Genomic DNA, 10,976 nt, shown 5'->3' with positions numbered 1-10,976 from the left:
TTTAAAAATATCAAATAAAAAAGGCACGTTGGATTTTTAGGGCGATTTCTTTACATTGAGTAGGAAGATGTCAAAGAGGTATAAATGTTTTCTATTATGGCCTATAGCTTACCTGCACGTGAACTGTCTGTTAATTTAATCAGCACGTGAACTGTCTGTTAATTTCATCTTGAAAATTACTTTCGCCTTTCAAAACTTTTTCAACATGAAAATTGATAGATATATAGCGTGAAATATTTTGTACAAAACAATATGTCTTAGCTGCAGCTTTGCTGTTACCATACTTTTTTCTGTTTTTGTGATGACGATCTGTTTGCATGCATGGCTGTACCATTTGACTGTGTTAGAACAGTAGCACAACTGTTCAGATATGAATGAAAAACATTACCAGGATTTAGTAAATACGGAGTAGCAAAATTCATATGACCGACCTTAAAGGTTTGACTTTACGGAACTTAAACGAAATATTCATCTTCTGTGCGATAAGTATAGCCTCCGTTTCGTAAAACTATAAACGCTAAAGGTAACAAAAAACCGCCCCACCTACCCAATAGCGTATTGATGGGCATGGGATGTGCATAAGAATTGTGCCTCAGACATTTTTACCTTACGGGCGAGAATGCTCATTTTAAACACGGGAGTGGATCCAACATATGTATTCCCAAATGGGCACCGCTTAAAATCATATGTTGTGCTTCCGGTAGTACATATGTGGTAAATATTTCGCAGAAAAATACGTGAGATTTTTATTTGTGATTGAATATTGTGAAAATGACATTGTTTTGCCAAAAAATTGCGATGCAGTGCAACCGAGTATACATTACCTACCATGTAAGAGCATTTACCTTACCTGTATTTGTAGAAATGACGGAGAAAAACGTATCCTCCGTGAAGCGGTATAACTGAAAAATAGTAACATTTTTATCAACTAGTGGAAATATGTTGTTTAGTTGACCAGCACCTGCTTAATTTTGCCCTCGCAACCTTCCGTGTGCTAAACCCCATCCAGAAGAAAACATATTTGGCGATCACTTTGCTAGAAAAATATTTTGGGCGAGAAACGGAATGGGATACATATGTTGTGCATGGGCTACATATGTTGTGCATTAGATTTTTTAGAACTCCACAGATCTTGAGCTTAAATGGTACCTGGAAAAAGAAACGAACAGGAAATACGTGCCAAGTATATGTCAAATCAGTCCAAAAATTATATACATTTGTATGAAAGGGATAACTTATAAACGAGCACAGCTTTAAGCTTATATTAGATGTTGTAGAACATTTACACTTAGGAGTCAACGCATCTCTCCTAAATCCGAAGGCGTTAATGTGTTGCTTATGTGTGTTGACCTGTGAATGTCGGAAATATGCATGTATAGTTTGGTGTATAGCATATTAGCTGCCGAGACGGTCTGCGTAATTATATGTTCTTGAACCTAGTGTTCTTTTCATGTTTGCTTTACCCGTTCATGTGCGCATCTATATATATCTTCGGCGGTATTTTGCATCGTTAATCGTGGAAATTGTCTGTCCGTGAACTGAGTTACAGAGCAAAATATCTGTCTCGGGCAACGGACTCAAAAATAAAATATAATAAATACTTTACGGTCTGGGTGTTTCAGGAGATATTTTGGTTTGCCCGATACAGAACTACTGGCCCAGCCTCTCCACTACATGTACATATGATATTGTGGACCTGGCACTTACTTGTGTAAAACTACCTTGTTACATATATACCGTAACTCCACATCCTAGGCCTATCATATAGTTTTTGGAAATATAGGAGGGAGGGTATACTGCAAGGTGCTCGGTCATATAATCAGAACATAGCTGGGTCTGGTAGGTAACTTAATCAAATTAAGGGCCCAGGACATATTTCATAATTTAATGACCAAGCTCAGTTTTATTCACACAATTTTTGACCGAGTACCATGCAGTATATCCTCCCTCCTATATTGCCACAAACTATATAGGTCTAGCTTGCGAAGTTACTGTGTAGTTCAACACAAGTAAGTGCCAGGTCCACAATATCTTATGTATTGGAGCGGCCGGGCAAAGCAAAATTACCTCCTGAATTGAAATCCCAGACCCTAAAGTATTTATTACATTTTATTTTCGAGTCCGTTGCCCGAGACACAGATATTTGACTCTATAACTCAGTTCACGTACATGATTCAAAGACAGACAGTTTCCACAGTTAGCGATGCAAAATACCGCCGAAGATATATATAGAGGCGCACATGGACGAGTAAAACAAACTCGAAAAAACACTAGGTTCAATAATATATAATTACGCAGACCGTCTCGGTAGCTAATATGCTATACACCAAACTGTACATGCATATTTCCGACATTCACAGGTCAACATGCACACATAAGCAACACATAAACCCCTTCGGATTTAGGAGAGATGCGTTGACTCCTTAGTGGAAATGTTCTACAGCATCATATGTAAGCTTAAAGCTGTGCTCGTTTCTAATATGTTATCCCTTTAACATACATGTATATAATTTTTGGAATAATGTGACATATACTTGGCACGTATTTCCTGTTCGTTTTTTTATCCAGGTACCATTTAAGCTCAAGATCTGTGGAGTTCTAAAAAGTCTAATGCACCACATATGTAGCCCATGCACAACATATGTATGCCATTCGGTTTTTCGCCCAAAAATATTTTTCTAGCAAAGTGATCACCATAATTTTCTTTTTCTGGATGGGGTTTTGCATATGGAAGGTTTCGAGGGCAAAATTTAAGCAAGCCCAGGGCAATTACAACATATTTCCATCTGTTGATAAAAATGTTGTTAATTTCCAGTCATACCGCTTCACGGAGGATAAGTTTTTCTCTGTCATTTCTACAAATACAGGTAAGGTACATGCACTTACGTGCTGGTCAATGTATACTCTGTTGCACTGCATCGCAATTTTTTGGCAAAACAAAGTCAATTCCGCAAAATTCAATCACAAATAAAAACCTCACCTGTTTTTCTGCAAAATTCTTACCACATATGTACTACCGGAAGCACAACATATGAATTTAAGCGGTGCCCATTTGGGAATACATATGTTGGATCCCCTCCCGTGTTAAACCTATTGCTCGAAGAAATGTTGACGCGCGCATGAGGTGCGGATCAAAAATGTGTCACATGAAATAGAAAGTGAGTAACAATCCCCTTTTCTAAACCAATCACCTAGCCTGTGTAATTTATAAATGAGAAGTTTGGTCAATGATGAGGTGACGCAGGGAGGGAGGGGTGTCCTAAAGCCAAAGCAAAAAATAGGAGTGAGTTTTATTAAATGGCACGTCCGAATAGAATTTGCTCTTAAATGATATATAAACAACAAGTTTTGGTTTTTTTTTATTATTATTTTGATGCATTTCTATAAAATGTGCTGTCAATTTAATTGTAATATATTGTCTCGTTGTATGCACAGAAAACCACAAATATGTATGAAGGCCAAGCAAGTGAGAATACGCAATATATTGGGTTTCATGTGATTATGCCTATTTGTTTAGTTCAGTAAAAAAGACATAGTTCACTTAAGCCTTATATGGCATACTCAATTTGGAAAAAATAAATTGTTATAATTAGAAAAAATATACATTGTTTGCTACCAGAATGTTTATCCTGTATACCGAATTCAGTTTTTTTTAAGAAACAAATTTATCATTTTTATAAAAATATGTCACCGAATATTTCTGAAATCACTCATTTATTGAGAAAATGAGCACTTTTGCCATATTTAGGTTACATAGGAATGTTTTAGTAGTGAGCACACTGAAGGACCATAAACAGATTTTGACCATAATTTTTTTAAAAACTAAAGTTTTCCCTTACCCTTAATGTTTAAAGTATTTTCATTTACGCCAGATATTTTCTTTGAATAATGAATAAATTGTAAAATATTTCATGCAGTTTGATAAAACAATACTTCTTGATGAAAGAAAACTTGTTCTTCACTCCATTTTTGGCAAAAGTGAACCTTTTGTATATACAGATATGTTTATTTAATTGTTTCGATAAAAATCTTAATGTTAAAGTCATTGAGTGTTATAATTTATGTTATATTTATTTTACAAAACGTCTTGGAGAAAAAAACAGTCTGACTTTTCTATCGGAAATAAATTATCTCAAGAAGAATAAACACGTACTCGTGTAAATTTTCTAAAGGCAATGAATCTATTAACGTATTTTAAAGTTAGACACTCGTAAGCTAAAAATAAATAACACGTGAAACTGGCGAGCATGCGCAGTTCAAGTTATACATCTTTTCCAACGCAATGTCCTTATTTAGTTTCTTATTTTAATTGTCCCTCATTTGCAGTTGTGTTGTAAATATCAATTTAACGCTTCGCTAAACACCACGAAAGATATTGAAATTAAAAAATAACAACATTAATTATCATTCACCGTTTCAGTGATTCGCGCCTACTTCGTTAAGGAAAATATTTTAATCTCAGCAAAGATTTAAAGTGATATGGTGCGTACACAAGATGATAAAGTGATATTAGGGAATGACATCCTTGTCCATGTATTAAGGATATTAAACACTCAGATATTAAAGTTTAGGTACTTTCATTTGTTAAGTATGGAAAGCCTGTGCGCCATACTGTAAAATGCAAATTAATTTATATTAAATGCCAACTAAATGTCAAGAACTTAATTCTAAATACTACATACGAAATGCTACTATTAATAATGCAATTTATCTACATTCTCAAGCTATCAGTAGCTTGTCATTATCCAGGTACAAACCAGGGTACCATGGTCGACTATGAAAGGCCAGTGTGCCAGGCTTATTGTTAAATGCTAAATGTCAAAGTGTAATTGCAAAACATGTTATTTGCCAAGCGTTTAATGTCGAATATTGACTGCCAAATATTAATTTGCACGGAAAGCTAATGTTAATTGCCAAATGCTAAATGCCAGAAATGTACCGAAACAAATGCTATTTGCCAAATAATTAAATGTTAAATATTGACTGTCTAACGGCAATTGTCATATGATAAATGCTAATTGTAAATTGCGAAATGCGAAGCAATATACTTAGTATGCCAAATACTTATTGCTAAGTACATATTAAAAATAAGGAACTAAATATATCATTGGATGAATGCAACCTTAACAGTCATTGATCTTCGTTACATAAGTTTGTTTCTATAAAAAACTAAAAAAACAAACTTTTTTTAAACTTTTCAAAGTAAAAGATTTCTGTCTCACGTTTTCATCACCGATAGAACATGTTATTGCCTTTGTTTAAACTGGTAGAGCACAATCTGTTTTGAAATAATTTAAATTTACATTCATTAGTGTAAGAAATACATGTCATTAATTCATAAAGTTAAAAAATTGGACTACTGACATTTATCATTTAGCAATAAGCATAAGCTACATTTGACATTAAGCATTACGCATTTAGCATTAACTATATAGCATTTTTACGAAGCATTTAGCATTGGGTAATTGGCATTTAGCATTACATATTTACCATTTAGCATTTTTACACAGACAATCATTAAATGATTTCTTTTAGAATCTATATTCAATAATGAAAGCATTCAGATGCATTTTTGAATAAGCATTCCTAAGAAAATGGAAACTGCTACCTACCCTGCCACCAACAAAAATATATTGTAGGTACTTCAAGACTCTTGAGATCGTGATAATTAAAGTAACACAAAAGCACTTGAAGGACTTAAAGTTCCGCGAGACCGTGATGAGTCAAGTTACCCTAAGCACCGGAAAGACTTCAAGTTCCTCGAGACAGTGATAAATAAAGTAACCCAAAGCACTGGAAGGACTTCAAGTTCCTCGGGACAGTGATGAGTCAAGTAACCCTAAGCACTGGAAAGACTCCACGTTCCTCGAGATAGTGATAAGTAATGTAACCCAAAGCACTTGAAGGACTTCAAGTTCCTCGGGACAGTGATGAGTCAAGTAACCCTAAGCACTGGAAAGACTCCACGTTCCTCGAGATAGTGATAAGTAATGTAACCCAAAGCACTTGAAGGACTTCAAGTTCCGCGGGACCGTGATGAGTAAAGTAATTCAAAGCACTGGAAAGACTTCAAGTTACGCGAGACCGTGATGAGTAAAGTAACCCAAAGCACTGGAAGGACTTCAAGTTCCTCGGGACAGTGATGAGTCAAGTAACCCTAAGCACTGGAATGACTCCACGTTCCTCGAGATAGTGATAAGTAAAGTAACCCTAAGCACTGGAAGGATTTCAAGTTCCTCGAGACAGTGATAAGTAAAGTAACCCAAAGCTATGGAGGGACTTCAATTTCCTCGAGACCGTGATGAGTCAAGTAACCCTAAGCACTGGAAAGACTCCACGTTCCTCGAGATAGTGATAAGTAAAGTAACCCAAAGCACTGGAAGGACTTCAAGTTCCTCGGGACAGTGATGAGTCAAGTAACCCTAAGCACTGGAAAGACTCCACGTTCCTCGAGATAGTGATAAGTAAAGTAACCCTAAGCACTGGAAGGACTTCAAGTTCCTCGAGACAGTGATAAGTAAAGTAACCCAAAGCTATGGAGGGACTTCAAGTTCCTCGAGACCGTGATGAGTCAAGTAACCCTAAGCACTGGAAAGACTCCACGTTCCTCGAGATAGTGATAAGTAAAGTAACCCTAAGCACTGGACGGACTTCAAGTTCCTCGGGACAGTGATGAGTCAAGTAACCCTAAGCACTGGAAAGAATTCAAGTTCCTCGAGATAGTGATAAATAAAGTAACCCAAAGCACTGGAAGGACTTCAAGTTCCGCGAGACCGTGATGAGTAAAGTAACCCTAAGCACTGGAAGACTTCAAGTTCCTCGAGACAGTGATAAGTAAAGTAACCCAAAGCTATGGAGGGACTTCAAGTTCCTCGAGACCGTGATGAGTCAAGTAACCCTAAGCACTGGAAAGACTCCACGTTCCTCGAGATAGTGATAAGTAAAGTAACCCTAAGCACTGGAAGGACTTCAAGTTCCTCGAGACAGTGATAAGTAAAGTAACCCAAAGCTATGGAGGGACTTCAAGTTCCTCGAGACCGTGATGAGTCAAGTAACCCTAAGCACTGGAAAGACTCCACGTTCCTCGAGATAGTGATAAGTAAAGTAACCCTAAGCACTGGAAGGACTTCAAGTTCCTCGGGACAGTGATGAGTCAAGTAACCCTAAGCAGTGGAAAGACTTCAAGTTCCTCGAGACAGTGATAAATAAAGTAACCCAAAGCACTGGAAGGTTTTCAAGTTCCGCGAGACCGTGATGAGTAAAGTAACCCTAAGCACTGGAAGACTTCAAGTTCCTCGAGACAGTGATAAGTAAAGTAACCCAAAGCTATGGAGGGACTTCAAGTTCCTCGAGACCGTGATGAGTCAAGTAACCCTAAGCACTGGAAAGACTTCAAGTTCCTCGAGATAGTGATAAATAAAGTAACCCAAAGCACTGGAAGGACTTCAAGTTCCGCGAGACCGTGATGAGTAAAGTAACCGTAAGCACTGGAAGACTTCAAGTTCCTCGAGACAGTGATAAGTAAAGTAACCCTAAGCACTGGAAGGACTTCAAGATCCGCGAGACCGTGATGAGTAAAGTAACCCTAAGCACTGGAAGACTTCAAGTTCCGCGAGACCGTGATAAGTAAAGCAACCCTAAGCACTGGAAGGACTTCAAGATCCGCGAGACAGTGATAAGTAAAGTAACCCTAAGCACTGGAAGACTTCAAGTTCCTCGAGACAGTGATAAGTAAAGTAACCCAAAGCTATGGAGGGACTTCAAGTTCCTCGAGACCGTGATGAGTCAAGTAACCCTAAGCACTGGAAAGACTCCACGTTCCTCGAGATAGTGATAAGTAAAGTAACCCTAAGCACTGGAAGGACTTCAAGTTCCTCGGGACAGTGATGAGTCAAGTAACCCTAAGCACTGGAAAGACTTCAAGTTCCTCGAGATAGTGATAAATAAAGTAACCCTAAGCACTGGAAGGACTTCAAGTTCCGCGAGACCGTGATGAGTAAAGTAACCCTAAGCACTGGAAAGACTTCAAGTTCCTCGAGATAGTGATAAATAAAGTAACCCTAAGCACTGGAAGGACTTCAAGTTCCGCGAGACCGTGATAAGTAAAGTAACCCTAAGCACTGGAAGGACTTCAAGTTCCTCGAGACCGTGATAAGTAAAGTAACCCAAAGCACTGGAAAGACTTCAGGTTCCACGAGACCGTGATGAGTCAAGTAACCCTAAGCACTGGAAAGACTCCACGTTCCTCGAGATAGTGATAAGTAAAGTAACCCTAAGCACTGGAAGGACTTCAAGTTCCTCGGGACAGTGATGAGTCAAGTAACCCTAAGCACTGGAAAGACTTCAAGTTCCTCGAGATAGTGATAAATAAAGTAACCCTAAGCACTGGAAGGACTTCAAGTTCCGCGAGACCGTGATGAGTAAAGTAACCCTAAGCACTGGAAGACTTCAAGTTCCTCGAGACAGTGATAAGTAAAGTAACCCAAAGCTATGGAGGGACTTCAAGTTCCTCGAGACCGTGATGAGTCAAGTAACCCTAAGCACTGGAAGACTTCAAGTTCCTCGACACAGTGATAAGTAAAGTAACCCAAAGCTATAGAAGACTTCAAGTTCCTCGAGACCGTGATGAGTCAAGTAACCCTAAGCACTGGAAAGACTCCACGTTCCTCGAGATAGTGATAAGTAAAGTAACCCAAAGCACTGGAAGGACTTCAAGTTCCTCGGGACAGTGATGAGTCAAGTAACCCTAAGCACTGGAAAGACTCCACGTTCCTCGAGATAGTGATAAGTAAAGTAACCCTAAGCACTGGAAGGACTTCAAGATCCGCGAGACAGTGATGAGTAAAGTAACCCTAAGCACTGGAAGACTTCAAGTTCCTCGAGACAGTGATAAGTAAAGTAACCCAAAGCTATGGAGGGACTTCAAGTTCCTCGAGACCGTGATGAGTCAAGTAACCCTAAGCACTGGAAAGACTCCACGTTTCTCGAGATAGTGATAAGTAAAGTAACCCTAAGCACTGGAAGGACTTCAAGTTCCTCGGGACAGTGATGAGTCAAGTAATCCTAAGCACTGGAAAGACTTCAAGTTCCGCGAGACCGTGATGAGTAAAGTAACCCAAAGCACTGGAAGGACTTCAGGTTCCACGAGACCGTGATAAGTAAAGTAACCCTAAGCACTGGAAGGACTTCAAGTTCCTCGGGACAGTGATGAAAAAATTAACTCAAAGCACTGGAAGGACTTCAGGTTCCACGAGACCGTGATAAGTAAAGTAACCCTAAGCACTGGAAGGACTTCAGGTTCCGCGACTTCATGATGAGTGAAGTTACTCAAAGCTCTGGAAAGACGTCAGGTTCCACGACTTCATGATGAGTAAAGTAACTCAAAGCACCGGAAAGACTTCAGGTTCCGCGACTTCATGAAGAGTAAAGTAACTCAAAGCACTGGAAAGACTTCACGTTCCGCGACTTCATGATGAGTAAAGTAACTTAAAGCACTGGAAGGACTTCAAGTTCCGCGGGACCATGATGAGTAAAGTAATCAAAAGCACTGGAAGGACTTCAAGACTCTTCAGGCCGTGATGATTATAGTAAACCAAAGCACTTGAATGACTTCAAGTTCCGCGAGATCGTGATGAGCAAAGTAACCCAAAGCACTGAAAAGACTTTGCGTCTCGCGAGACTGTGAGGATTAAAGTCACACATAGCACAGGATCGACTTTAGGTTCCGCGATACCTTCATGATTAAATGAACACAAAGGACACTGGAAGAACTTCAAGTCCCGTGAGATCGTGATAAGTAACATAGCCCAAACAACTGGAAGTACTTCAACTTTCGCAAGACCGTGATGATTAAATAAACAAAAATCACACTGAAATATCTGAAGCTGCGTGGACCAAAGAGAACAGTTATGGTGTCTGGTACAATTGTATAATCTAAGGGAGATTCTTGAAAGAGAATTTCCCATTTATCTCCCTTACACCTTTTTTTAAGTTTGATTTTATCTAAAAGGTTACTGCATATAGTTTGTGTAAAGATAAAATTAACAAATCTATGCGTATGATCAGTGTTTTAAAAAAGTACGCTCTTACTGCTCTTGAATAGCTGAATTCAGTATAAATTAAGGAGGCAGTAAACAGTTTTCTGAGCTCCTCAGCCTAGAGTCGCCTACCTAACTTTCAAAGCCTCACACAAAAGTCTGTAACCACACACCTGAAATAAAGATATTGCAACATTAACATCACTGTATGTCTATCGTTACACACCATCTACAATACATCTCTAATATCTAGTTTTCTGTTTACAAGACCTGAATTTTGTGCTCTCCCGGTCGCGGAAACTGATGACGAAAAAAGCTAAATTTGCCAATTTTTAAATCGCTGCAGAAAATTTCCTGAAAATGATAGCCCCAACTGCTACACTGTTCCATACTCCAGTAACACTGTAAATCTGAAAATAAGCTCAAAATATGTGCCATCCGTACGTTTCTTCACTGTTCCAGTTTCCTGAGGTCCCTGCTAAAATGACAACCCCACTTTAAGCTAGCTCAGAGGAAGCATGTATACGCTCCTGCAAGTCATTACGTCATACTATCAAGATCAAGGCTACTCAACTGATTTTTTTTAAATAAGTGAACTCAATTCTAGCCGCTGAAACTTCAATTCTAGCAATTATTATTACTTAGAAGTTCAAATATGCACTTCATTCCGTAAATTGCCTTTTATTTGTAAATTTCACCCGGCCAATTCGACACTAACGGCTCAAAACTGTGGGAAACACTACTTTCTATAGTTTTGTCGGCCATAGTCCAGGCTTTGCACCACTAAAATTATGACTCTAATATACTGACTAGAGGTTAGGGTTAGGTCGACTATGGCCACAGTGGTTCGTTTGCCCTATGGAAAATAGCCTTACCCCAAAACTGTTTACTGCCTCCAAATGTGGACTGTGACTCAATGCAGACTTGGAGCGCCGGTAT

The sequence above is a fragment of the Mercenaria mercenaria genome, chromosome 15 (genome assembly GCF_021730395.1).
Source record: "Mercenaria mercenaria strain notata chromosome 15, MADL_Memer_1, whole genome shotgun sequence".
NCBI classification, from domain to species: Eukaryota; Metazoa; Mollusca; class Bivalvia; order Venerida; family Veneridae; genus Mercenaria; species Mercenaria mercenaria.
This window is presented reverse-complemented; position numbering follows the sequence as displayed.